Genomic DNA, 27,171 nt, shown 5'->3' with positions numbered 1-27,171 from the left:
CATCTTTAGTTTTTAGAAAGATTTGTCCTCCTTCCACTTTAAGAATTGAAGACCTTTATTTAGTAGGCCTTTTCCTGCATCTTTTATTGTCTCGGACCCCCATTACGAGATCGTTGAAAACAAAATATGTTTACGACCATCTAAGCCATATGAAACATTTAATAGTATATTTACTTTATGTTAATGCACCAATGGCAATTTACTTTTAATACCTTTATCAATGATACAAATAAGTAGATATGGTGGAAGCTTATGGCAAAACATGCTCGAGGATTTGACACAAGCAGAATTCATGGCTAGTTTACATGAAGATTAGCAAGAGACTAGGAAGTGACCAGTTAGAGAGATCGAACATCATAATCATGCATTTTGAACATGTAACTATTGCGTGGTAATATGAATATGATACTACCCCAAAGTTATAATACCATCAAGGCCGATTTAAACTTTTTATAACAAGTGTAAACATGTGCCAAGTCAGTCAGCCGGAACATTTAAAGGGAGATACCATGCTAATATAGCACATTATGATTCATTTTGAATGCCTCTTGATATTTTAGATAATACATTATAACTCTCTAATCAATAAAGACTTAACATGAGAAAGCGTAAATCACCAAAAATTTATTACGCCGGAGAGATGCTGCTACGAGTAGAGAGAGGCACTACTGTGAGGCTTGGCGGCGATGTGGCTGTGTGCCCATATGGTTTATCGACTGTGCTGCCTGGCAAGTCGGGGTGTCGCGAGGGTTTTTTGTTGTATTGATTGGAGAAAAGGAAGCTTCATTCCAATGGCTAAGCACTCGGGTCAGAAGGTTGGTGAGCTAACTAATTCTTTTTCTAAAACCAGTCAACTGGCGCCTAGCGCTCACCTTAACTTTATATTAGTATCCAACCAAATACAAGAAGCTCATTTAGTTGAAAAGGTGGAGGTACAAACTCAAGCAAACCTCGATAAGTGTTAAAGAAAAAGCACAACAATCCAATTACTTGTCTCCATCCTCCTCGTCAATGAGTTGTTATGTCATTTATTTATTTTCCAACCTCCCATCAAGTGTTCATGCATATATATAGTTCCCATCAATGATGTGGTTAATAGTGATCACACGGCCATAAGCAGAGAAAGAAAGATACCCATCCGATGTGCCAACATATTTCATGTCTGAGTGAGCTAGTCCTGGTGGATAGTACCCAAGACAATTCCCTCATTTTACTTTGTTAAAGTCATACTTTTAGGCAATGAAATACTCACATTAGGCCACATGCGCACACTACCACAAACATGTTAATTCGATTTGGGAGGCATTAGGAAATGATTAGCTTGAAGCTCCTGTTGGCTCTGCGGTGCATGTACTATGCATCATTACTCCACATTGTTATGATGCACACTGCCAATCCCATGAACAACAAAATGTAGAATCAAGAGTAACTAGAGTCGCCTTTGCTACATGGACCATCTTGGCATCAAGCGCCCTAGTGCAAGATAGCAAAGAGGAACTCCGTACACATGAACAAAATCTCAAGCTCCTCATAGCAGACCTCAAATCAGTGACCGCTCCTCACTTGATGAAAGCAGAACTAAAATTAAGTTTTGAGAAAACCATGTGCGAGAACTACTTGGAACCAAGTCGGGTGAACTAGATGATGCATATGGTTGTATGCATCATGTTAAAACTTAATTAACACATGTCAATTAACCAAATCATTCTGAGTGGTCGCACCATCGCTCGCGATGACCCAATGCCATCGTCGATGTCGGCTCAGTAGAAAAGAAATAATAGATTGTGTAAGAGAAGTGCTTTTCCTCTCCCTAATCATTGAAATTCGAACTATCCACTAGCTTCTTCTTTGTTTGGATTCTAGCCCTTCCTTGTGGATTTAGTATCCAAAGTAAATATTTTCAGTTTCAAATGCTACTATTTGTTCATGGGTAGAAAGTCCTAAATCTTTTTTTCTAGTACTCCTTACCCTTTTCTCCCATCGTCCTACTTTCACTTCTATGGATCTTCTATCCATACAAGTTACAGGATTTTGTGAATCAATGTGGGAATAGATAAAACGATTGTTGAGTATACAATATAACCGTATAGCTCATCCAGAAGGCCATCAATGACCGGTATCGGGTTGAGTTGCCTATAATCCATAGGCGCTGCTAGGCATGGGAGACTCTGGTCATGTGACACAACTGATGAACACGACAACCCAAAAAAAAAGGCCTGATGGTCTCTGTGATGGTGGTCAACCCGAGCCGCCAACATGTGTTCGGTGGAATGCTAAGTAGGTAAGAAATTTGTTCACTTGTTCCTTTTGATTTGTTTGCTTCAATTTAGAGAATGTGAATGTACATGTGTCTGAATTCAATCTCTTGTAGTGATGTGACTTTCAATGTTGTGAATTCGCAGACGCCATCGGCCACGTACGTGAGCATGATGCTTGAGTCGGTTGGGTTTGAGGACCCAACGGATCTTGGGCGATCCATATTGCTCCAGATGTCTCTTGAGTGTTTTGAGAGATATGAGGAAATAGAGAAAAATGCCTCTTGAGTATTTTGTATTTATTCTGAAAATATGAAAATACTTCTGAGAATTTTGTATATTAATATCTTGTTCAACTAGCAAAGCTAGTAAGGTTGACACCTTGCTAGTGGGAACACAAGTGAAGTTATATCTGTATTGACAATTTAATATTGGTGTGAAAGCTCTTACCTGCAGGGATGGATACCTTGGTTCTCATTGAGGAAAGTTTGATGTTTGCTACAAACGCTTACACTTGTGATCCAACACAGTGATACTTTAGTCCCAGAGGTCAATCAACAAAGAACACCAACAATCACACACGAAGGATCACACCAGAAAAGAGCAAAGACATACAAGATCGAAGCTACACATGGGTAGAAGAAAATTGAAGCAATAAACACAATAACCGTCGAATACAACAACAACCATCGGCACCAACCATCTATTGATAGAAAAAAGTACTATGAGCTCGAGAAAGGTTCTACAAAAGGAAACGCCTCTCGACGCTATGAGCATGGGATGTTGCGGCGAGATACGAGTTGTTGCGAGACTCGGCGGCGAAGCTACAAAGCATGGTGACGCTGCTCCAAATCTGCAAGTCTCCCAACGGTGCTATCGGGTGGGTCGGCCTGCTACCAGGGATTGTTTGCTACATTGGTGGGAGACAAAGAGGACATCGTTTGCCTTCAATCCAATGGCTACGCGGTCGGGGTCGGGCGGTTGGCGAACCAACTGTTTTATGAAACAAATGGCCTTAACTTTATCTTAGTATCCAACCAAGTACAAGCAACTTACTTGGTTAAAAAAGTGGTTGTACAAACTCAAGCAATTATTTGTAGTTTTAGCCTTCCTCCCCTCAATCTCCACCAGCGAGCCTGTGGGTTCGCCTCCCCTCCGCCCGCCGCTCCGGCGACCAGTGGCGGGCAGGGGATTTCTAGTGCCTCAGATCGGGTTAGTAGGTAGGTAGGGTTGTAGTCCTCGCAAGGGCGGCGTTTGGATGGATGGCGGCGCTTCTTCTTTGAGTAAGTCTTTCGGGCTCTGATCCTCCTCAAGTTTTTCCATTGGGACGGATTAGACGAAACTCTGGTGTAGATTCGGTGAGGTTAGGGTTTCTCGTCGTGCGTACGCAACGACGATATTTGGTGTCAGGTTCTTAAGATTGATTCAAGGATTCAACGGCGACAGCTGCGGCTCTGGGATGATGGTCCTTAGGGGCACATGCACGAAGATTTCTCGATTGTCATCGACAAGGTCAGGCTGGCTCCGGTATAGGAGAGGTTGCAGCGGCGCGCTCTGGCGGCGGCAGTGGTCGTTCGGTGGTCCATGGACCTTAATGTAATTTTTATTATGTTTGAGGTGTTTTATACTTCTGGTGAATATTTATAACAGGTCTGATCATTTTCACAAGAAAAGTACAAGAAATCAATGATTCATCGCCATCCACCTCGTCGGTGAGTTGTTATGACATTTATTTTTAACAGCCTCCCATCAAGTGTTCGTGCATATATATATTTCCCATGAAACGTGGTTCGCCAGAGGCCGATAAAGGTGTGACAACATATTTTATATCCGAGTGAGATAGTCATGGATAGTATTCAAGACAATTTCCCTCATTTTACTTTGTTAATGTTGGGTTTTGAGGCAACACAAAACATATATTGGGCCACACACGCACACTACCATAAGCATGCTAATTAGACTTGGGAAGCATTCGGAAACAATTAGCTAGTTGTAGCAGTTCCCGCAGAGGTGCATCCACTCTACATTGTCGTGACGCACATGTTCTCACGTTAAGAAAAAATGCTCGGCAGTCACTACATTTTCTCACGTTCCGAAAAATGCCCAGTAGCACAATGTTCAGATCAATCAGGTTTTCACAAACATTTGATACCATCAAACTGAGTTCGTGCAATGGCAAGCCAAACAGCAAACACAACGGTGACAACAGCAACCACTGCACCAGCTCTAACGAATTAATTGCAAGGAAATAGCATAATTGGGGCTAGGTCATCGAAATGGTACCACACTTCATTTTATTTGCATGTCAGTACCAGGTTTGGGCCTAGCGGTCACAAAACGCCCTAATTCTCATTTGAACCATTTTTAACAGTAGAACTGACTGTTGGGGCCGCTCTTAGGGATGATGTGGACAAAAAACATGTTGACTCCCATGGTAACTTCTCCCATGAGTCTCTGCTAACGGCTCCATGATGAGAGACCACTGGACGGAACCGAGGCAGAATGCCAGGGACGGCCGACACGGTGCTGGGGGACGGGGAAGAGGTGGTGGACCTCTCTCTTCTCTAGGTCCTTGCTGGGCTGCCCTAGAACCAATACCAACTTGCAAAAAGCATAAAGAGTGATACCAATTCGTTTGCCTAGCCTTAGGTGTGGTACTTTCTTGCAATTAACTCAGCTATAACTGATCAGTTGTTCCTTGTAACTGCCTGATGCTGCTTCATCGGTCCGACGGAGGATAGAAAATCATGAGAACAACACAACGAAGAAGACCAACTCTCCGAAGCAGCAGACAAACAGTGAGTGGAATGGTAAAGCGTACGTAGGTGGAAGCAGATAGGGCACTCCACGGCACGTTCGTCTTCCTCGGCGGCGTCGAAGCACGAAGCGAGGTCGCCGAATCAGACAAGAAGATGGCGGAGCCGGTCGGAGTCGAGGCAGCACAAGCTGACCCATGGCCCCCAGTTCAAAATCTTGGAGTCATAAACCGTCAGGTTCAAGGCTACCAACACAAACTGGCCATCGGCTTGCAAAAAAAAAGGAAAAACTTTAAGGAAAATTTAGAAAACAAAAAAGTTCCGTCGCTGGGACTTGAACCCGGGTCTCTCAGGTGAGAGTCGAGTATCCTAACCACCTAGACTACGACGGAATGAGTGATTCTTTAGATACTAAAACATATATATTCGGGAGGCAGGTCTGTTCGTGTATGCCACACACAAAACAGCACGAACGATAGAGCTGAATCGCAGCTTTGCTTTTTACAGACATGCCTACAAAACATCACCAAACCGAGAACAAACTACATTTGATCCATTCCATATTTGGATTCTGCCATGCACGCGAACACATGGATTGTACCAAATTCAGACAAAGCGGATCCTGGGAATCCAAGCCAACACATGATGTGTTGATCTTGGACAAAATTCCAGCAATCTACCTGCCTCCCTGAGTTGAGCAACCATACCGCATATGCAGGTACGCAACTGATCAAATATTCAAATACCACAACAAACTAGTCATCAGCTCATCATTCGTCAAGTTTAGCTTGCAGGGCTTTTGCTTTCATTGAGCACTCCAGAAAGATATCTCAAACCGTCTGTTGCTAACACAACATCCTGCGACCTTAAAACTACTGAAGAAATGTATGTGATTTGTTGTGTGGACTTCCAGAAAGATATCCAAACAAATGACCAGAAAACTAATTATGTGACAGGCGCTTTGTTGCCAACTATAGAAAGATATTGGAAATAACCCACACAACTTTTATAGTACAAACTCTCACACAACGCACAAATTATGCGACAACTTTTATATATCCAAATAAATCACCAGAAAACTAATATAGGTCGTCAGTCCAGGCATATACCCCGGGAGAAATTAATCAAGCATCTTTTGATTTATCTCAAAACAACTCGACTTGAATGTTGAAGTGTACGTTATGTAAACTTGATGAAATTTTTTCTTACTTTTCTTCGCAACAATGTTGATTAAATGATGTAGGGATTGAAAACCTTAAATTGTAAATTATATACTAAATAAGTTGTCTTCCATCTCAACTATAACTGAAAAATCATTGAAATTTCAGATTAGAAATTGAAAAGGAACAAATTTAACGGAAATTGGCTATGGCTCCTAGGTGCATATGCACTCATTGTCTAAATACATATTTTGAAAAGTTGAAAAATTCCGAACAAAAATCCCGCGTGTATATCCGAACATTCTATGTGCGCGCACAAAGTTTTCGGTGAAAAACGAGGTTTTTTGTGTCTTGTGTAAAAAAGACAATTTCTGATGCTTCATTATAACTATTCACGAGGCATTTCTTTATCTTTTTTACACAAGCCACAAAAAACGTCGTTTTTCACCAAAACTTTATGCACACACATAGAATGTCCGGATATACCCGCCGGATTTTTGTTCCGAATTTTTCAACTTTTGAAAATGTGTATTTAAACAATAGGTGCATATGCACCTAGGAGCCAAAACACCGTGTTCACATGATAAAGTATCTCAATACAATTTGAATACTATAATCTTGTATGTCTCGATTCTCATATGAAATTCTTATGCAGCACTGAGACTATAATGATTCACATTTCAAAAGAAAAAAAATGATCTCTCGTGATGCTTTGTAGCATGATGACATGAAAAAAGGGACTTAGTTGGGACGAAAACTCCATACCGGAGTAACAACCAGCTTAGAAACTGAGAATTCTCTCTACAAATTCGTGAAATTGTATAATTTCAGCAGCCGGAGGCGGCCAAGGAGGAGTGTACATCTGCGCCATAGTTGGGTCTGGCCGCCGGAGCATTAGCAGATTGGCGGCAGCGTTGTTCTTCTGAAGCCGGTGAAGTAAGCAAATGAATAACAAAAAATTAACGAGCAGGGTCATCCTATGATAATACCTGAATCAATTGGAAAGCCATAATACGAAAGCTCAACGTACCAACATGTTCAAAGTGAACATAATATAATATGGTAACACGCTATCTCACAAGTCTTTTATAAATGTCAACGATGCCCCTATTATCCACGAGACATCAATGAATCCAAGATACAATTAAGTATACAAATCGGGAGTTGAAAGCATCACAACCGTATATTACTTAATGTCACAAAAGACATATAAACTAAGAATGATAATCACACTCTTAATAGTTGGTGCTTTAAAAGAAGGATGGAATGACTCAACATAAAAAGTAAATAGGCCCTTCAAAGAGGGAAGCATAAATTGTCATGTGCATATTAAACACATTAATGTGTGGGAGAAGGGCGGCCAACCAGCATGGCCATGTGGCGCATGCTGGTTGGCCATGGCGAGAAACTTTTTGATTTATTTTTGAACGTTATTTTTGGAAGATGAAAGTGAGATTTTTTTTTATTGTGAGAAAAGTTTTATTTTAGTTTTTTTTTGAAGATGAAAGTGAGTTTTTTTTTTGAGATGGATGTGTTGGCCACGTGTTGCGAGAACATTTCTTTTAATTTTGAGATGCAGAAGAGATTTTTTTTCCTTTTTTAAGAGGAAGAAATACGCACACAGCTTTCTCTCAAGAGGCCCGCAATGGCGGGCCCCAGTCACTAGTTTGTAGTATTGAAAGGGTGGTCCAGCTCTTATTACCAATGTTTTGGGTTAGCGCTCAAGATTTTACCATAGGAAATACATATATTTTCCATTGCCCCTTGTAATTGTGCGAGGTACCACACACTCTATTTTACATATCTTTAGTTTCATAAAGATTTGTCCTCCTTCCGCTTTAAGAATTGGAGACCTTTTATTTAGTAGGTCTTTTCCTGCGTTTTTTATTGTCCAGAACCATCATTATGAGATCGTGGAAAACAAAATATGTTTACGATCATCTAAGCAATGTGAAACATTTATATATTTTTTCTTTTTGTTAATGCACCAACGGCAATTACTTTTAATATATTTACCAATGATACAAATAAGTAGGTATGGTCGACTCTTATGGCAAAATCTGGCACAAGGATTTGGCACAAGCAGAATTCATGGCTAGTATACATGAAGACTAGCAAAAGACTAGGAAGCGACCAACTAGAGAGCACGAACATCATAATCATGCATTTTGAACATGTAATCTTACGTGGTAATATGAATATGATACTACACAAAAGTTATAATACCATCGAGGCTGATTTAAACTTTTGATAACAAATGTAAACATGTACCAAGTGTTGGAAATATGCCCTAGAGGCAATAATAAATGGTTATTATTATATTTCTTTGTTCATGGTAATTGTCTATTGTTCATGTTATAATTGTATTGTCCGGAAATCGTAATACATGTGTGAATGCATAGACCACAACGTGTCCCTAGTAAGCCTCTAGTTGACTAGCTCGTTGATCAACAGATAGTCAAGGTTTCCTGACTATGGACATTGGATGTCATTGATAATGGGATCACATCATTAGGAGAATGATGTGATGGACAGGACCCAATCCTAAGCATAGCATAAAAGATCGTGTAGTTTCGTTTGCTAGAGCTTTTCCAATGTCAAGTATCTTTTCCTTAGACCATGAGATCGTGCAACTCCCGGATACCGTAGGAGTGCTTTGGGTGTGCCAAACGTCACAACGTAACTGGGTGACTATAAAGGTGCACTACGGGTATCTCCGAAAGTGTCTGTTGGGTTGGCACGGATCGAGACTGGGATTTGTCACTCCGTGTGACGGAGAGGTATCTCTGGGCCCACTCGGTAATGCATCATCACAATGAGCTCTATGTGACTAAGGCGTTAGTCACGGGATCATGCATTGCGGTACGAGTAAAGAGACTTGCCGGTAACGAGATTGAACAAGGTATTGGGATACCGACGATCGAATCTCGGGCAAGTAACATACCGATTGACAAAGGGAATTGCATACGGGATTGATTGAATCCTCGACACCGTGGTTCATCCGATGAGATCATCGTGGAACATGTGGGAGCCAACATGGGTATCCAGATCCCGCTGTTGGTTATTGACCGGAGAGGCGTCTCGGTCATGTCTGCATGTCTCCCGAACCCGTAGGGTCTACACACTTAAGGTTCGGTGACGCTAGGGTTGTACAGATATGTGTATGCGGAAACCCGAAAGTTGTTCGGAGTCCCGGATGAGATCCCGGACGTCACGAGAGGTTCCGGAATGGTCCGGAGGTGAAGAATTATATATAGGAAGTCAAGTTTCGGGGGTTACCGGTATTGTACCGGGACCACCGGAAGGGTCCCGGGGGTCCACAGGGTGGGGCCACCTATCCCGGAGGGCCCCATAGGCTGAAAGTGGAAGGGAACCAGCCCCTAGTGGGCTGGGCGCCCCCCCATGGGCCTTTCCCCATGCGCCTAGGGTTGGGAACCCTAGGGTGGGGGGGCTTTCCCCTTGCCTTGGGGGGCAAGGCACCCCTTCCCCCCTTTGGCCGCCGCCCCCCCCCCCCCCCATGAGATCCCATCTCTAGGGCCGGCGCCCCCCCCCAGGGGGCCTATATAAAGGGGGGAGGGAGGGCAGCAACCTACAGCCTTGGGCGCCTCCCTCCTCCCCTGCTACACCTCTCTGTCTCGTAGAAGCTCGGCGAAGCCCTGCCGAGACCCGCTACATCCACCACCACGCCGTCGTGCTGCTGGATCTCCATCAACCTCTCCTTCCCCCTTGCTGGATCAAGAAGGAGGAGACATCGCTGCACCGTACGTGTGTTGAACGCGGAGGTGCCGTTCGTTCGGCACTCGGTCATCGGTGATTTGGATCACGGCGAGTACGACTCCGTCATCCACGTTCATTGGAACGCTTCCGCTCGCGATCTACAAGGGTATGTAGATGCACTCCTTTCCCCTCGTTGCTAGTAGACTCCATAGATGCATCTTGGTGAGCGTAGGAAAATTTTAAATTATGCTACGATTCCCAACAGTGGCATCATGAGCCAGGCCTATGCGTAGTTACTATGCACGAGTAGAACACAAAGCAGTTGTGGGCGTTGAGTTTGCCAATTCTTCTTGCCGCTACTAGTCGTTTCTTGTTTCGGCGGCATTGTAGGATGAAGCGGCCCGGACCGACCTTACACGTACGCTTACGTGAGACAGGTTCCACCGACTGACATGCACTAGTTGCATAAGGTGGCTAGCGGGTGTCTGTCTCTCCTACTTTAGTCGGAACGGATTCGATGAAAAGGGTCCTTATGAAGGGTAAATAGAAATTGGCAAATCACGTTGTGGTCATACGTAGGTAAGAAAACGTTCTTGCTAGAAACCTACAAACCACGTAAAAAACTTGCAACAACAATTAGAGGACGTCTAACTTGTTTTTGCAGCAAGTGCTATGTGATGTGATATGGCCAGAAGATGTGATGAATGATATATGTGATGTATGAGATTGATCATATTCTTGTAATAGGAATCACGACTTGCATGTCGATGAGTATGACAACCGGCAGGAGCCATAGGAGTTGTCTTTATTATTTTGCATGACCTGCGTGTCATTGAATAACGCCATGTAAATTACTTTACTTTGTTGCTAAACGCGTTAGCCATAGAAGTAGAAGTAATCGTTGGCGTGACGACTTCATGAAGACACAGTGATGGAGATCATGATGATGGAGATCATGGTGTCATGCCGGTGACGAAGATGATCATGGTGCCCCGCAGATGGAGATCAAAGGAGCATAATGATATTGGCCATATCATGTCACTATTTGATTGCATGTGATGTTTATCATGTTTTTGCATCTTATTTGCTTAGAACGACGGTAGTAAGTAAGATGATCCCTTATGATAATTTCAAGAAAAGTGTTCCCCCTAACTGTGCACCGTTGCGAAGGTTCATTGTCTCGAAGCACCACGTGATGATCGGGTGTGATAGATTCTAACGTTCGAATACAACGGGTGTTGACGAGCCTAGCATGTACAGACATGGCCTCGGAACACACGCAATACACTTAGGTTGACTTGACGAGCCTAGCATGTACAGACATGGCCTCGGAACACGGAGGACTGAAAGGTCGAGCATGAGTCGTATAGAAGATACGATCAACATGGAGATGTTCACCGATCTTGACTAGTCCGTCTCACGTGATGATCGGACACGGCCTAGTTAAACTCGGATCATGTTTCACTTAGATGACTAGAGGGATGTCTATCTGAGTGGGAGTTCATTAAATAATTTGATTAGATGAACTTAATTATCATGAACTTAGTCTAAAATCTTTACACTATATATTGTAGATCATATGGCCAACGTTGTCCTCAATTTCAACGCGTTCCTAGAGAAAACCAAGCTGAAAGATGATGGCAGCAACTATACGGACTGGGTCCGGAACCTGAGGCTCATCCTCATAGTAGCCAAGAAAGATTATGTCTTAGAAGCACCGCTAGGTGATGCACCAATCCCTGAGAACCAAGACGTTATGAACGCTTGGCAATCACGTGCTGATGATTACTCCCTCGTTCAGTGCGGCATGCTTTACAGCTTAGAACCGGGTCTCCAAAAGCGTTTTGAGAAACATGGAGCATATGAGATGTTCGAGGAGCTGAAATTGGTTTTCCAAGATCATGCCCGGGTCGAGAGATATGATGTCTCCGACAAGTTCTTCAGCTGTAAAATGGAGGAGAATAGTTCTGTTAGTGAGCACATACTCAGAATGTCTGGGTTGCACAACCGCTTGACTCAGCTGGGAGTTAATCTCCCGGATGACGCGGTCATTGACAGAATCCTTCAGTCGCTTCCACCAAGCTTCAAGAGCTTTGTGATGAACTACAATATGCAAGGGATGGAAAAGACCATTCCTGAGGTATATTTGATGCTGAAATCAGCGGAGGTGGAAATCAGAAAAGAACATCAAGTGTTGATGGTGAATAAAACCACTAAGTTCAAGAAGGGCAAGGGTAAGAAGAACTTCAAGAAGGACGGCAAGGGAGTTGCCGCGTCCGGTAAACCAGTTACTGGGAAGAAGTCAAAGAATGGACCCAAGCCTGAGACAGAGTGCTTTTATTGCAAGGGAAGTGGTCACTGGAAGCGGAACTGCCCCAAATACTTAGCGGACAAGAAGAAGGCCGGCAACACCAAAGGTATATGTGATATACATGTAATTGATGTGTACCTTACCAGTACTCGTAGTAGCTCCTGGGTATTTGATACCGGTGCGGTTGCTCATATTTGTAACTCAAAACAGGAACTACGGAATAAACGGAGACTGGCGAAGGACGAGGTGACGATGCGCGTCGGGAATGGTTCCAAGGTCGATGTGATCGCCGTCGGCACGCTACCTCTGCATCTCCCTACGGGATTAGTTTTAAACCTCAATAATTGTTATTTAGTGCCAGCTTTGAGCATGAACATTGTATCTGGATCTCGTTTAATTCGAGATGGCTACTCATTTAAATCCGAGAATAATGGTTGTTCTATTTATTTGAGAGATATATGTTTTATGGTCATGCCCCGCTGGTCAATGGTTTATTTTTGATGAATCTCGAACGTGATGTTACACATGTTCATAGTGTGAATACCAAAAGATGTAAAGTTGATAACGATAGTCCCACATACTTGTGGCACTGCCGCCTTGGTCACATTGGTGTCAAGCGCATGAAGAAGCTCCATGCAGATGGACTTTTGGAGTCTCTTGATTACGAATCATTTGACACGTGCGAACCATGCCTCATGGGTAAGATGACCAAGACTCCGTTCTCCGGAACAATGGAGCGAGCAACCAACTTATTGGAAATCATACATACCGATGTGTGTGGTCCAATGAGTGTTGAGGCTCGCGGAGGATATCGTTATGTTCTCACTCTCACTGATGATTTAAGTAGATATGGGTATGTCTACCTAATGAAACACAAGTCTGAAACCTTTGAAAAGTTCAAGGAATTTCAGAGTGAAGTTGAGAATCAACGTGACAGAAAAATAAAATTCTTACGATCAGATCGTGGTGGAGAATATTTAAGTCACGAATTTGGTACACACTTAAGGAAATGTGGAATAGTTTCACAACTCACGCCGCCTGGAACACCTCAGAGAAATGGTGTGTCCGAACGTCATAATCGCACTCTATTGGATATGGTGCGATCTATGCTGTCTCTTACCGATTTACCGCTCTCATTTTGGGGCTATGCTTTAGAGACTGCCGCATTCACTTTAAATAGGGCTCCGTCGAAATCCGTTGAGACAACACCGTATGAATTATGGTTTGGGAAGAAACCTAAGCTGTCGTTTCTAAAAGTTTGGGGATGCGATGCTTATGTCAAGAAACTTCAACCTGAAAAGCTCGAACCCAAATCGGAAAAATGCGTCTTCATAGGATACCCTAAGGAAACCATTGGGTATACCTTCTACCTCAGATCCGAAGGCAAGATCTTCGTTGCCAAGAACGAGTCCTTTCTGGAGAAGGAGTTTCTCTCGAAAGAATTGAGTGGGAGGAAAGTGGAACTTGATGAGGTGATAGTCACCCCTTCCGAACCGGAAAGTAGCGCAGCGCGGGAAAATGTTCCTGTGGTGCCTACACCGACTGGGGAGCTAGTTAATTATGATGATCATGAAGCTTCAGATCAAGTTACTGAACTTCGTAGGTCCACAAGGACACGTTCCGCACCAGAGTGGTACGGCAACCCTGTCCTAGAAATCATGTTGTTAGACAACGGTGAACCTTCGAACTATGAAAAAGCGATGGCGGGCCCGGATTCCGACAAATGGCTAGAAGCCATGAAATCCGAGATAGAATCCATGTATGAAAACAAAGTATGGACTTTGACTGACTAGCCCGATGAGCGGCGAGCCATAGAAAACAAATGGATCTTTAAGAAGAAGACAGACGCAGATGGTAATGTGACCATCTACAAAGCTCGACTTGTCGCTAAGGGTTATCGACAAGTTCAAGGGGTTGACTACGATGAGACTTTCTCACCCGTAGCGAAGCTGAAGTCCGTCCGAATCATGTTAGCAATTGCCGCATACTATGATTATGAGACATGGCAGATGGACGTCAAAACGGCATTCCTTAATGGCTTCCTTAAGGAAGAGTTGTATATGATGCAGCCGGAAGGTTTTGTCGATCCGAAGAATGCTAACAAAGTATGCAAGCTCCAGCGCTCAATCTATGGGCTGGTGCAAGCATCTCGGAGTTGGAACATTCGCTTTGATGAGATGATCAAAGCGTTTGGGTTTACACAGACTTATGGAGAAGCCTGTGTTTACAAGAAAGTGAGTGGGAGCTCTGAGCATTTCTCATATAATATGTGGATGACATATTATTGATGGGAAATGATATAGAATTCTTGGAAAGTATAAAGGCCTATTTGAATAAGTGTTTTTCAATGAAGGACCTTGGAGAAGCTGCTTATATATTAGGCATCAAGATCTATAGAGATAGATCAAGACGCCTCATTAGTCTTTCACAGAGTACATACCTTGACAAGATATTGAAGAAGTTCAATATGGATCAGTCCAAGAAGGGGTTCTTGCCTGTATTGCAAGGTGTGCAATTGAGCACGGCTCAATGCCCGACCACGGCAGAAGATAGAGAAAAGATGAGTGTCATCCCCTATGCCTCGGCCATAGGGTCTATTTTATATGTCATGCTATGTACCAGACCTGATGTAAACCTTGCCGTAAGTTTGGTAGGAAGGTACCAAAGTAATCCCAGCACGGAACACTGGACAGCGGTCAAGAATATCCTGAAGTACCTGAAGAGGACTAAGGATGTGTTTCTCGTTTATGGAGGTGACGAAGAGCTCGTCGTAAAGGGTTACGTCGACGCTAGCTTCGACACAGATCTGGATGACTCGAAGTCACAGACCGGATACGTGTATATTTTGAATGGAGGAGCAGTAAGCTGGTGCAGTTGCAAGCAAAGCGTCGTGGCGGGATCTACATGTGAAGCGGAATACATGGCAGCCTCGGAGGCAGCACAGGAAGCAGTCTGGATGAAGGAGTTCATTACCGACCTAGGGGTGATTCCCAATGCGTCGGGCCCGATGACTCTCTTCTGTGACAACACTGGAGCCATTGCCCTTGCGAAGGAGCCCAGGTTTCACAGGAAGACCAGGCATATCAAGCGTCGCTTCAACTCCATTCGTGAAAGTGTTCAAAATGGAGACATAGATATTTGTAAAGTACATACGAACCTGAATGTAGCAGATCCGTTGACTAAACCTCTCCCTAGGGCAAAACATGATCAACACCAGGACGCAATGGGTGTTCGATTCATCACAATGTAACTAGATTATTGACTCTAGTGCAAGTGGGAGACTGTTGGAAATATGCCCTAGAGGCAATAATAAATGGTTATTATTATATTTCTTTGTTCATGGTAATTGTCTATTGTTCATGTTATAATTGTATTGTCCGGAAATCGTAATACATGTGTGAATGCATAGACCACAACGTGTCCCTAGTAAGCCTCTAGTTGACTAGCTCGTTGATCAACAGATAGTCAAGGTTTCCTGACTATGGACATTGGATGTCATTGATAATGGGATCACATCATTAGGAGAATGATGTGATGGACAGGACCCAATCCTAAGCATAGCATAAAAGATCGTGTAGTTTCGTTTGCTAGAGCTTTTCCAATGTCAAGTATCTTTTCCTTAGACCATGAGATCGTGCAACTCCCGGATACCGTAGGAGTGCTTTGGGTGTGCCAAACGTCACAACGTAACTGGGTGACTATAAAGGTGCACTACGGGTATCTCCGAAAGTGTCTGTTGGGTTGGCACGGATCGAGACTGGGATTTGTCACTCCGTGTGACGGAGAGGTATCTCTGGGCCCACTCGGTAATGCATCATCACAATGAGCTCTATGTGACTAAGGCGTTAGTCACGGGATCATGCATTGCGGTACGAGTAAAGAGACTTGCCGGTAACGAGATTGAACAAGGTATTGGGATATCGACGATCGAATCTCGGGCAAGTAACATACCGATTGACAAAGGGAATTGCATACGGGATTGATTGAATCCTCGACACCGTGGTTCATCCGATGAGATCATCGTGGAACATGTGGGAGCCAACATGGGTATCCAGATCCCGCTGTTGGTTATTGACCGGAGAGGCGTCTCGGTCATGTCTGCATGTCTCCCGAACCCGTAGGGTCTACACACTTAAGGTTCGGTGACGCTAGGGTTGTACAGATATGTGTATGCGGAAACCCGAAAGTTGTTCGGAGTCCCGGATGAGATCCCGGACGTCACGAGAGGTTCCGGAATGGTCCGGAGGTGAAGAATTATATATAGGAAGTCAAGTTTCGGCCACCGGGAAAGTTTCGGGGGTTACCGGTATTGTACCGGGACCACCGGAAGGGTCCCGGGGGTCCACCGGGTGGGGCCATCTATCCCGGAGGTCCCCATAGGCTGAAAGTGGAAGGGAACCAGCCCCTAGTGGGCTGGGCGCCCCCCATGGGCCTTTCCCCATGCGCCTAGGGTTGGGAACCCTAGGGTGGGGGGGGGGCTTTCCCCTTGCCTTGGGGGGCAAGGCACCCCTTCCCCCCTTTGGCCGCCCCCCCCATGAGATCCCATCTCTAGGGCCGGCGCCCCCAGGGGGCCTATATAAAGGGGGGGAGGGCAGCAACCTACAGCCTTGGGCGCCTCCCTCCTCCCCTGCTACACCTCTCCGTCTCGCAGAAGCTCGGCGAAGCCCTGCCGAGACCCGCTACATCCACCACCACGCCGTCGTGCTGCTGGATCTCCATCAACCTCTCCTTCCCCCTTGCTGGATCAAGAAGGAGGAGACGTCGCTGCACCGTACGTGTGTTGAACGTGGAGGTGCCGTCCGTTCGGCACTCGGTCATCGGTGATTTGGATCACGGCGAGTACGACTCCGTCATCCATGTTCATTGGAACGCTTCCGCTCGCGATCTACAAGGGTATGTAGATGCACTCCTTTCCCCTCGTTGCTAGTAGACTCCATAGATGCATCTTGGTGAGCGTAGGAAAATTTTAAATTATGCTACGATTCCCAACACCAAGCCAGTCAACTGGAACATTCAAAGGGAGATACCATGCTAATATCCCACATTACGATTCATTTTGAATGCCCATTGATATTTTAGATGACGCAATATAACTCTCTAATTAATAAAGACTTAGCATGGGAAAGCATAAATCGCCAAACTTTTATTGAGCCGGAGACAGGCTACTGCGAGGAGAGAGAGGCACTACTACGAGACTTGGCGGTGATGCGGTTGTGTGCCCACATGGTTTACCGACTGTGCTCCCGGGCAAGTCGGTGCTTTGCGAGGGATTTTTGTTGCATTGATTGGAGACAAGGAAGATGTTATCTGACTTCACTCCAATTGGCTAAGTGCTCAGGTCTCGCCTTAACTTTATATTAGTGTCCAACCAAGTACAAGAAGCTCATTTGGTCGAAAAGGTGGAGGTACAAACTCAAGCAAACATCTAGCTGTTAAATAAAAAGACAACAGTCCAATTACTGGTCTCCGTCCACCCGGTCAATGAGTTGTTATGGTATTTATTTATTTTCCAACCTCCCATCAAGTGTTCATGCATATATATTGTTCCCATCAATTGTGGTTCATAGTGATCACATAGTCATAAGCAGAGAAAGAAAAATACCCATCCGGTGTGCCTTCATCTCTGAGTGAGCTAGTCCTGATGGATAGTACCCAAGACAATTCCCTCATTTTACTTTGTTAAAGTCAGCTTTTTAGGCAATACAAAACACACGTTAGGCCACATGCACACACTACCACAAAAATGTTAATTAGATTTAGGAGACATTAGAAAATGATTAGCTTGAAGCTCTTGATTGTCCAGCGGGGCATGTACTATGCACCATTACTCCAAATCTATTGAAAAGGGCAGTACCTAGAAGGCGCTTAGGCACGCTTAGGCGCTAGGCAATGGCCAAATGCCTAGGCCGCCTAGGCCAAATGCATCGTCTAAGGAATAAGCGGAAGTCTAGGCGGGGCAAGTAAGAAGTTATCTACCCAAGCGAGAAATCATGTCATATTGTACTGATATGCCAAAAAGACCCTATTCCAATGGTAGTAGCTGGTAGTTAACTTATTTATATGTCCTGAATTAATATAATACATATATAATAACCATAAATACACCCTGACAGTAAAAACTATACAACCGTCTGGGCCGCAATTAGGGGGCTTAAGCACCGCCTCACTTACTCCTAGTGTTTTTTCCAACCTATACATCATTACTCCACATTGCTACAAACAGTGGCAGAGGGCGATTTTTTTAGGTGGGGCGTAACCTAAAGCATAAAAAAATCAATGCCAAACTAGAGTAGTCGATACATACTAAAATGCACCCAAATAGTTTTTCCATGTAGAAGAGTTATACATATGCACGCAGAAATGTGTCCAATCAATAATAAATACTTAAATAGTTGGAAAGTCGCATGACACAATGTAAAATCGCCGCTAATTTTATGATATTAAGCCCAAAAACATTTTGGACAGATCTATTCTTTGCATACAAGAAAAAGCAAAACACTTTGCAAAGGTAAGAAAGAATGCACGCCGTTCCATACTAGCCCATGTTAGCACATCTCTACTCCTAATATCTCAGTTGATAGTTTCCGTTCCATAGTTAATTTTTGTTCGGTTTTTTCGTCCCACCTCCCACCATCCCTTCTGTACTGGTTTTCTTATCTCAATCGTTTCCGATTCGTTTTTTAGACTATACGAGTACCCCCGATTTTCCGGAGTTCTCGCAGCCAACCAGATCCGCGCCGCCGCCTCTGCTCCCGCTCCCGTCACCTCCTCGGCCTCTTCGTCCTGGCCGGCTGCGCCCCCTCTGCACGACGCCTCGCCGGACACCGATCTCGCCCCGCAGGACTCAACTCCGCCGGTCTCGTCATCCTCTCCATCACCGCAGTCGTCCACGTCGAAGGCACGGACATCGGAGGCGGTGAGGCGAGGGCTCGCGGCGAGGGAAGCACCTCGGATCCACTCGATCCCGCGCCTCCACCGACCGCAGCCACCTCCGTTCAATCCACCCCTCCACGGTCCCCGCAAGATCCCACGTCTTCACCGTCCGCCACTGCCCGACCCCTTACTCCCTCCGGCAATGCACAGAGCTACATGTCCTCCTTACTGCTTCCGGCTACCTCACAATTTTAATCTGGTCCATGGGACATGAAAAACTTATTTCCGTTCAATGGTGGCAGAGAGATATTCTTGTCCCGAACTCAGGAGCTGCTGGACATTTCCACCGTAATGGAGCGTATCAGCAGGTTAGTTAATCTTTGTTGCTATTATCCTTAGTGTGATTTCTACTAACTATTTCTCTGCTCTATTCTCTGGGCTTGAAGAGGTGGACGACAGTAATAGGAGAACTGGAACAAGCGCCGGAAGCAGCCGTGAACATAGATGCACAGTTCTGCGAGGAAGAAACCAGGGTGTACAAAGGAAGGGAGATCTCACCCCAGGTCTCCAAGCTATTGACTGGGAAGATGAACCCCAGGCAACCGGGTTGGATTGGTTTGCACATAACCCGTAAAACTTACCGATTTTAATTCGCTTGGTATAGGTCCTTAATGATTCAGTACGTTATATCGGTATTGAGTGTACTAGCAGTCTACAGATAGATTTGCGTCTGTATGCTGAGCTTGTTCTGAGGATAATAATTTTTTGATTGAATCCAATGCAAGGTAACTAATAGAAATACAGTTGTACTACTAATGACAGTCTCGCTTTTGGGAAGTTTTTTGATGGATATTTAGTCGTGGCAGCTATTTCTACCGTGGAATAACTGTAATTTAGCTATGTGACACCGATGAATTATATAAAGTTTAGAAATGCATGTATGTCGATTTAATTTAATGGACATGATCTTTTAGGTTGATTTCAGCTGAGCAATAGGAAACATGGGTGCAGAGTAAGGATTGCATCGGCGGCACCATGCCCTTCTCGGGCGACATCTCTTGAGAAAGCGATAAGGGCATTCGCTAACGATCCAATACATAATGTGATTGTACCAGTGCTGGGGACAAGTTCTGACTCTTTATGAGAGAGGCGTGTGGTTTTTACAATCTAATCATTTGGGAGAAAGGTTTTGGGATCAGATATTGGAAATGCAGGTCAAATGTTGAGAGGACAAAATGTAATTAGGAAATAGTGTGTCCATATGTGGTGAGTTTTATTTCCTTGCGACATATTTCAGTTTTTGGACAGTGCGTGGATGTGTGTGAGTTGAGTTCTAAGAAGCATTTTTTTCTCATGTTGACAACATGCAGGGTAAAGCAGGTGTGTAGAACACACGATCTTGCCGATGTTAGTACCCTGCTCTAATAAATTGCTTAGATCAGAGCACAGGGGTTAAGAAGTACATGAGGCTGCAATTTGACAGTGAGTCTGAGGAGAACTATGTCGAGGAGATGACAAGAAATGTACGTTGATTTTTTATGAAAGAAATACATAGTTGCTGCTGTGAGCACATTCATTTTTATTAGTAGAACTATTGAGTTTTACTATGTGATTTGCATCTGATTGTTATAGGGGAGTCCGCTAATGAGAGCTAACCTGGCCACTGAATGGCATGCGATCAAAACATACACAAGCGCTATGTTTGATGAAAATTAGATCTTGTATGAGTGTGGACTGTGGAGCATACCAAAGTTGAAGAGATTGAGAAACACAAGTCATGTCCTGGAGGTATGATCTTGTGCGCTTTGCTCGCTGTTTATTTGTATGCAGCAGAATATATCAGGTTGTGTGAGAGAGTGAACTTACTTCAGTGATAAATAATGGCAGGTGCTGGACTTCATGCGTGTGAAGCGATGCTCACAACATAGGAACCATTGGCATATAATCTGTTCTCCTACATGCACTTCAGAATGTGCATAGAGCTTGTTCGGCTTGGGGACATAAATTTTGATGCGTACGATTGTCTGGTTTATTTGTTGAAGGCAAATTTGGTGGACATGAAACCTTTTGCCGAGGTGAGAGATGGGCTTGGTTTGGAAGACCGGCTTGCTGAAAATGGAGTAGTTGTCAAGCTGTTGAAAATACATACTATGTGTAGATCGCAAAACTCAAGAGCATCCAGCAAATGCTGGTAGTGGTGACAATGTTTCAGTAATATACCAGGAAGCAGGTTAGCATAACTATCAGTGCCAGGCTACCAGCTACAAGGAAAGAGATTGACTGGCCAATGACCAGCAGGGAGAAAGCCCCTTAGGAAGGATTGAGTAAGAGGACCAATTTCTGCAGCATTTTCTGCCGCCATGGTCACAAAAGGACTACATGGACAGACAGAGGTGATGCTCCGAAACATCTTGCAAACTGGGCAGGTGCAATAGCTATGGCGTCGAGGGACAGAAAAGGAACAATTTTACCAAGCCCATAGAATTTAGATTGCCAACGGAAACTAAAATGAGTGCAAATTATGAGACCCTTTTTTGGTTAGTAGTTAGTGTTACTTTCTCAATACTCGAGTCAAGATTCTTCCTAATGGTCACCATGGGATCGACAGAACTCTTTAGGTGGCGGAGAAGTTTGATATGAGCCTCTAAGGTACTCTCCGACCTAGCTGAAAATGATGTTCTTTTAGAGGGTATCCTGGCGGATTGAAGATTCTGAAGTTATTGGGTTTTTGCTTCCAACTGAAATGATTCCTTTATATCTGAGTACTATGGAGATGGGCTGTGAACTTACCAGAACAGTATGAACTCAACTCCTTCTCTGAATTTAATTCTTCTATGATGCTTTCCAAAGCCGACGATGACCACACTGTGGACCCACATGGCAGAGGAAGGGGATGCCCGAGACTGAGACGATGACGGTGGTCGCGACACACAGCTGCAGGAGTGGACAACAGAGACAAACACTCCCTTGGATTCGTCGTGATTCTGGAATGGGAGGCAGGTCACTGCCGCTACCGCCCATGAAGCTGACGATGATCACGTGGCCGTCATGCAGCGGCGAGGTGGCGGTTGTGGAGGGGAAGGGGGAGGTGAGGGGAGACGCGCGGGCGAAAACCCACACGGCGGAGGAAGGGGATGCCTCAGGTGGCGACGGTCATGACGGTCACTATATTGTGATATGTTATTTGCATATAAATGATTCAGGGGACCCCGGTTTGTCGTTTAGATTTCTCCAGTAAGTTGTTTAGATTTCTCCCCGCTCATGTCTGACTGGTCGGTTTAGTTCCTGAATTGTAGCTTCCCCGGTATGTTGGGTAATTCACAGTCCTACCCGTTTGATAGTGTATTGATGCCTGACAACTACGTAATGAGTGCATGTTGTTCAAGTGCTTATCTTTTTCTGTTAAACCATTTGTCACCTAGGAATTCTTCATTTTGTAATATAGAGTAGTAAACGAATTTGCTAGGGAATCATATGCACAATCTTTGTAGCTTGAATAATTCGCTATGTTCTAATTTGAAATTATGTTGGCAAATCGTTTGATGTGCTGTCTGTTGCAGATTGTTCGAAGATGGGGCCCATCTCTTTCTAAACTGCAAAGAAGTGAAGGAGCAATGGTATGCCTTGCTGCTGGAGGAAATCCGGATTAGAGTGTAATTCAGCGCATGACGTCATGAGAAAAATTCTGAGGTTGCGGAGAAGGATAAGTTGCTCACTATTTGAGTGTGGGCCGAGCAATTTTTGGAACGGACTGTCTGATACTCAAGCAGGCTGTGAGCTTTGAAGCGTATGGTCAAGTGCCGCTGGGTATTTTCTTATGTGATATCAAGTACCCACTACTATAAGCTACGTACTTTATTCATTGATTGAGGCTAGAGTGATTCATGCTCCAAGGGGATGTAACCAGCCATCTAATGTGCTGGCAGCTTTGGGTGCAGGGTTAGACAATGGTGATCATGTTGAATGGTTCTCAGACTACTTTGAGGTTGTAGCCCATGTTGTAACCGGCGATTTAGCCATGTACTCCCTCCATTTCTAAATATAAGTCTTTTTAAAGGTTTCAAATGGACTACAACATACGGATGTATATAGACATATTTTAGAGTGTAGATTCACTCATTTTGCTCCGTATGTAGTCCCTTGTTGAAATCTCTAAAAAGACTTATATTTGGGAACAGAGGGAGTATTAAATTTCAACCATGAGGACAGTGATACGGGAGCTGGCCATCTAACCATGCATGCATACATTTCAAAATGCATTTGAACAAAATGGATAAATTTCATGCAAACAAGCTGGAATTCACTAAGTTTAGATATAATAATTTACATAAATTTGATGATATTTCGTCCGTTCTACTAAAAACTGAAAAAGTTATAAAACCTTAGACTAACTTGTAGCGGCCGGTGTCCGGTGGCCTCGTAGGCGTGGCCAGGGCTGGATTTATGTTTAAGCACACTGGTGTCAGTTCACACCGACTACCTGCAGAAATACACTAGGGATAGTCATTGTACTCACTTAATAACACCGTCACATATCGTACTAAAGGTGCAAACATATTAATGACCCCAAACGACTCATTTTTCTAGCTCTGTCCCTAAGCGTGGCCACCCCGGCCGCACCTCCATCGTCGTCTGTGCCGTCGTCGTTGTCTTGGAAAGGCGCGGCAGGCCTGCCCGGCAACCGCTTGGCGCTTGGGGAGGATCCGCTGCCTGGCTGCGGCCTTGCCCCTTCCTTTTTTCATAGTTTAATCCTCTTTTGTGAATTACTTAAGTTCAATCACAAGCGAAAAATTTCAGTCTATTAGTTAACATGTCTATCCATGTTTCTTCTAAGTTATAGAAATTGACCTACTCTTATATCGTTCGTTAGACAATGCCTTAAGCAAAGGGAAGGAGCCTCAATTAATGTATCTAGGTAGGCCAGGATCCTTTGTTTGGATAACTATTTGTGCAAGAGCAAGAAGCTTGGGTTTACAAATAAAAGCGACACTTGGGTTTCTAGGCTGTCTACACCTTTTGCTAGGGCCTTCATTATGGATGATGGTGTAAACTTGTTTCAAGGAGATACACAAAAGTGGATCAAAAGAGTATCATATTACAAAAGAGTGAATTGTTTTTTTAAGATAAGAAGAAAATGAGTGGATGTTTGCATTTTTCGCCTTTATGAGAGAAATGTCATATGCTTTTTTATATAGTGAAAAATATCACATACCATAACAAGTCATTTCTATAGAGCAACTACCAACAAGTGATTTACAGGTGAGCCTACAATTTATTAAACTGGGATGCGACTCACTCTACTAAAAAGCATGATGCCACTCACTCTGACTAAAAATGGTCACCTGCTCGCATTTAGCAACTGAACAATTAAGTATACGTGTTTATATGTTCACTTTAGATCTTTGGATGATGCTTTGAAAATGTTTATTGACAAAGCTTTATAATATACTGGACTGAAAACTCGTCGATTTTACAAAATGAGAAGAGATGCATACAAATAATTATTTTTCTGTATATATTTCTTGCACATGATAATACAAATGGTGTGTTTATATTATTATTTTGTAGAGTATGAGAGGGGTTGAGATGGACAAAGGAATCCATTAACAAGAATGTCAAGGCGACGTCGTTGCAAAGGACAAAAAAATCATCGAATTTTATACAACAATACATGTGCACACACATAATCAGAATAAAATTAAAGGCCATCAAGTAGATTTTAATAATTTGTAATATATTTTTAGTTGGATCATCGATTTATGTGTATACATCGTCAATTTGCTTTTTTGTTATCAGTTTACATTACAAGTGAAGTAGACTTCAATTATTATGCAATTGTGTCCATGCTATATTATCTCTTCCTGTGATATTTTACATGGATTATTTTATATACCTTCAGCAAAATATTTCAGAAGCCCATGGCAACGCACGAGCATACTACTAGTATACAGTAGTGAAAATGTTCTATACAGTGTTAAAAAAAGTACTAAATGTTGGCATACAACAAAAGGCAACTACAGAATTGTGCACTCAGTATCGCCGGGTCACAAACGAAGGAACTAGCACTGATCTAGCACATGGTTTCCTCAAAACTTTATATTAGTTCTTGTTTCACACGTGGCTCGATGCGTGACTTAAATAAGGCCCAATAAGGTGGGTCAGTGCTCACGGCCCAATAGAACGCTGGTTTTCTTCTCCCATGGTTTTTGGCGATCGATCTGTATACATAAAACCCAAATCGCTGAAATCAAGGTAGGGCGAGCGCCTCATCTCGCCCTACCGAGAGCTCTGCCTGTGGCTATGAAGCACGGTGTCAATCCCATGAACAACAAAATGTAGAATCAAGAGTAACAAGAGTCGCCTTGGCATTATGAACGCTCTTGGCATCAGGCACCCTAATGCGAGATAGCAATGAGGGACTCTGTACGCATGAAGAAAATCTCGAGCTCCTCGTAGCAGACCTCAAATCAGTGAACCGCTCCTCACTTTTGTGAAACAAGAACTAATATAAAGTTTTGAGGAAACCATGTGTGAGAACAACTTGGAACTAAGTCAGGTGAACTAGATGATTGCATATCGTTATATGCATCGTGTTAAGACTTAATTAACACATGTCAATTAACCAAATCATTCTGAGCGGTCGCTCCGTTGCTTGCGATGACCCAATGCCATCGCCGATGTCGGCTCCGTAAAAAAAGAAAGAATTGATTGTGAAAGATAAGTGTTTCATTCCTCTCCCTAATCGTTGAAATTCGAACTATCCACTAGCTCCTCATTTCTTTGGATTCTAGCCCTTCCTTCCGGATTTAATATCCAAAGTAAATCTTTCATGGGCAGGAAGTCCTAAATTTTTTTGTTGCGTACTCCTTACCCTTTTCTCCCATGGTCCTACTTTCACTTCTACAGACCTTCTATCCATACGAGTTCGAGGATTGGTGAATCGAGGTGGGAATAGATAAAACAATTGTTAACTACACATAACCGTGTAGCTCATCAAGAAGACCATCAATGACCGGTATCGGTTATTTATCTTTTATGTTTGCGCATTGAGTTACCTATAATCCATAGGCGCCGCCAGGCATGGGAGACTATGGTCACATGACACACTTGAAGAACACGACGACCCAAAAAAAGAAGGCTCGATGGATATTGTGATGGTGGTCAACCCGAGCCACCAATATGTGTTCGGTGGAATGCCAAGTAGGTAAGAAATTTGTTCGCTTGTTCCTTTTGATTTTCTTGGTTCAATTTAGAGAATGTGATTGTACATGTGGCCAAATTCAATCTCATGTAGTGATGTGACTTTCAATGTTGTGAGTTCGCATACGCCATCGGCCGCTGAGCATGATGATTGAGTTGGTTGGGTTTGCCGACTCAACGGATCTTGAGTGATCCAAAGATATGTGGAAATAGAGAATTGACGCCTCTTGCGTTTTTTGAGAGATACGAGCAAATAGAGAAAAATGCCTCTTGAGTATTTTTTTTACTTCCCAGAATTAGGTTGTTTTTGCATGGTACCTAGAATTAGGTTGGGGGCTGCCCTCTCGTCCATACTCTCGTATTATCTAGACACCATAGCTTGATCTCTTTCGCCTTCAGGTGTTTTCTCCGTGGGCAATGCATACCATGTGTTGTGCCGAACGCCCACCATTCCATGGACTGGTCCACTTTGGAAGGCCCCATTGCCCCTGAAGATCAAGATTTTCACGTGGCAATTGTTGAGGGGCCAGCTTCCCTCTAGGACGGATGTGCTTAAGAGGCATGGGCCGGGTAATGGCCTGTGCCCCCTCTATGAGGTCCCTGAGACCGGGTCTCACATCTTGTTCTCCTACACGACACCTCGAGTTCTCTGGGTTTTCGTCTGCGAGGCCTTGGGGCCTAATTGGGAGGCCTTGGATCTTGCGGGTTTTCTCGAAACCAAAGCCAACCAAACCAGCCGGCAGTGCCGCCTATTCTGGCTTGTGCTTGCAGCGATGTCTTGGACGCTATGGATGATGCGTAATAAAATGGTGATTGATTGGGTCTTCCCTCAACATGCCTCTGACTCGTTCTTCAAATTCCTTACTTTCTTGCAGCACTGGCATCCGTTATGTAGATAG

General features: G+C 43.8%; 1 long non-coding RNA gene and 1 other non-coding gene across 2 annotated transcripts; one reads left to right on the top strand and one right to left on the bottom strand.

The window, feature by feature from the left end:
* Positions 1 to 5,330: 5,330 nt before the first annotated feature.
* Positions 5,331 to 5,403, bottom strand: TRNAE-CUC (transfer RNA glutamic acid (anticodon CUC)). Its single transcript has one exon. It is a non-coding gene; the product is annotated as a tRNA-Glu (tRNA).
* Positions 5,404 to 18,892: 13,489 nt separating this feature from the next.
* LOC109743021 (uncharacterized) lies at positions 18,893 to 23,137 on the top strand. The gene is made up of 7 exons (XR_002227975.3): positions 18,893 to 19,440; positions 19,519 to 20,338; positions 20,443 to 20,595; positions 20,705 to 20,860; positions 20,960 to 21,869; positions 21,957 to 22,306; positions 22,633 to 23,137. It is a non-coding gene; the product is annotated as an uncharacterized lncRNA (long non-coding RNA).
* Positions 23,138 to 27,171: the final 4,034 nt, after the last annotated feature.

Source organism: Aegilops tauschii, chromosome 2 (genome assembly GCF_002575655.3).
Source record: "Aegilops tauschii subsp. strangulata cultivar AL8/78 chromosome 2, Aet v6.0, whole genome shotgun sequence".
Taxonomy (NCBI): Eukaryota; Viridiplantae; Streptophyta; class Magnoliopsida; order Poales; family Poaceae; genus Aegilops; species Aegilops tauschii.
This window is presented reverse-complemented; position numbering and strand designations above follow the sequence as displayed.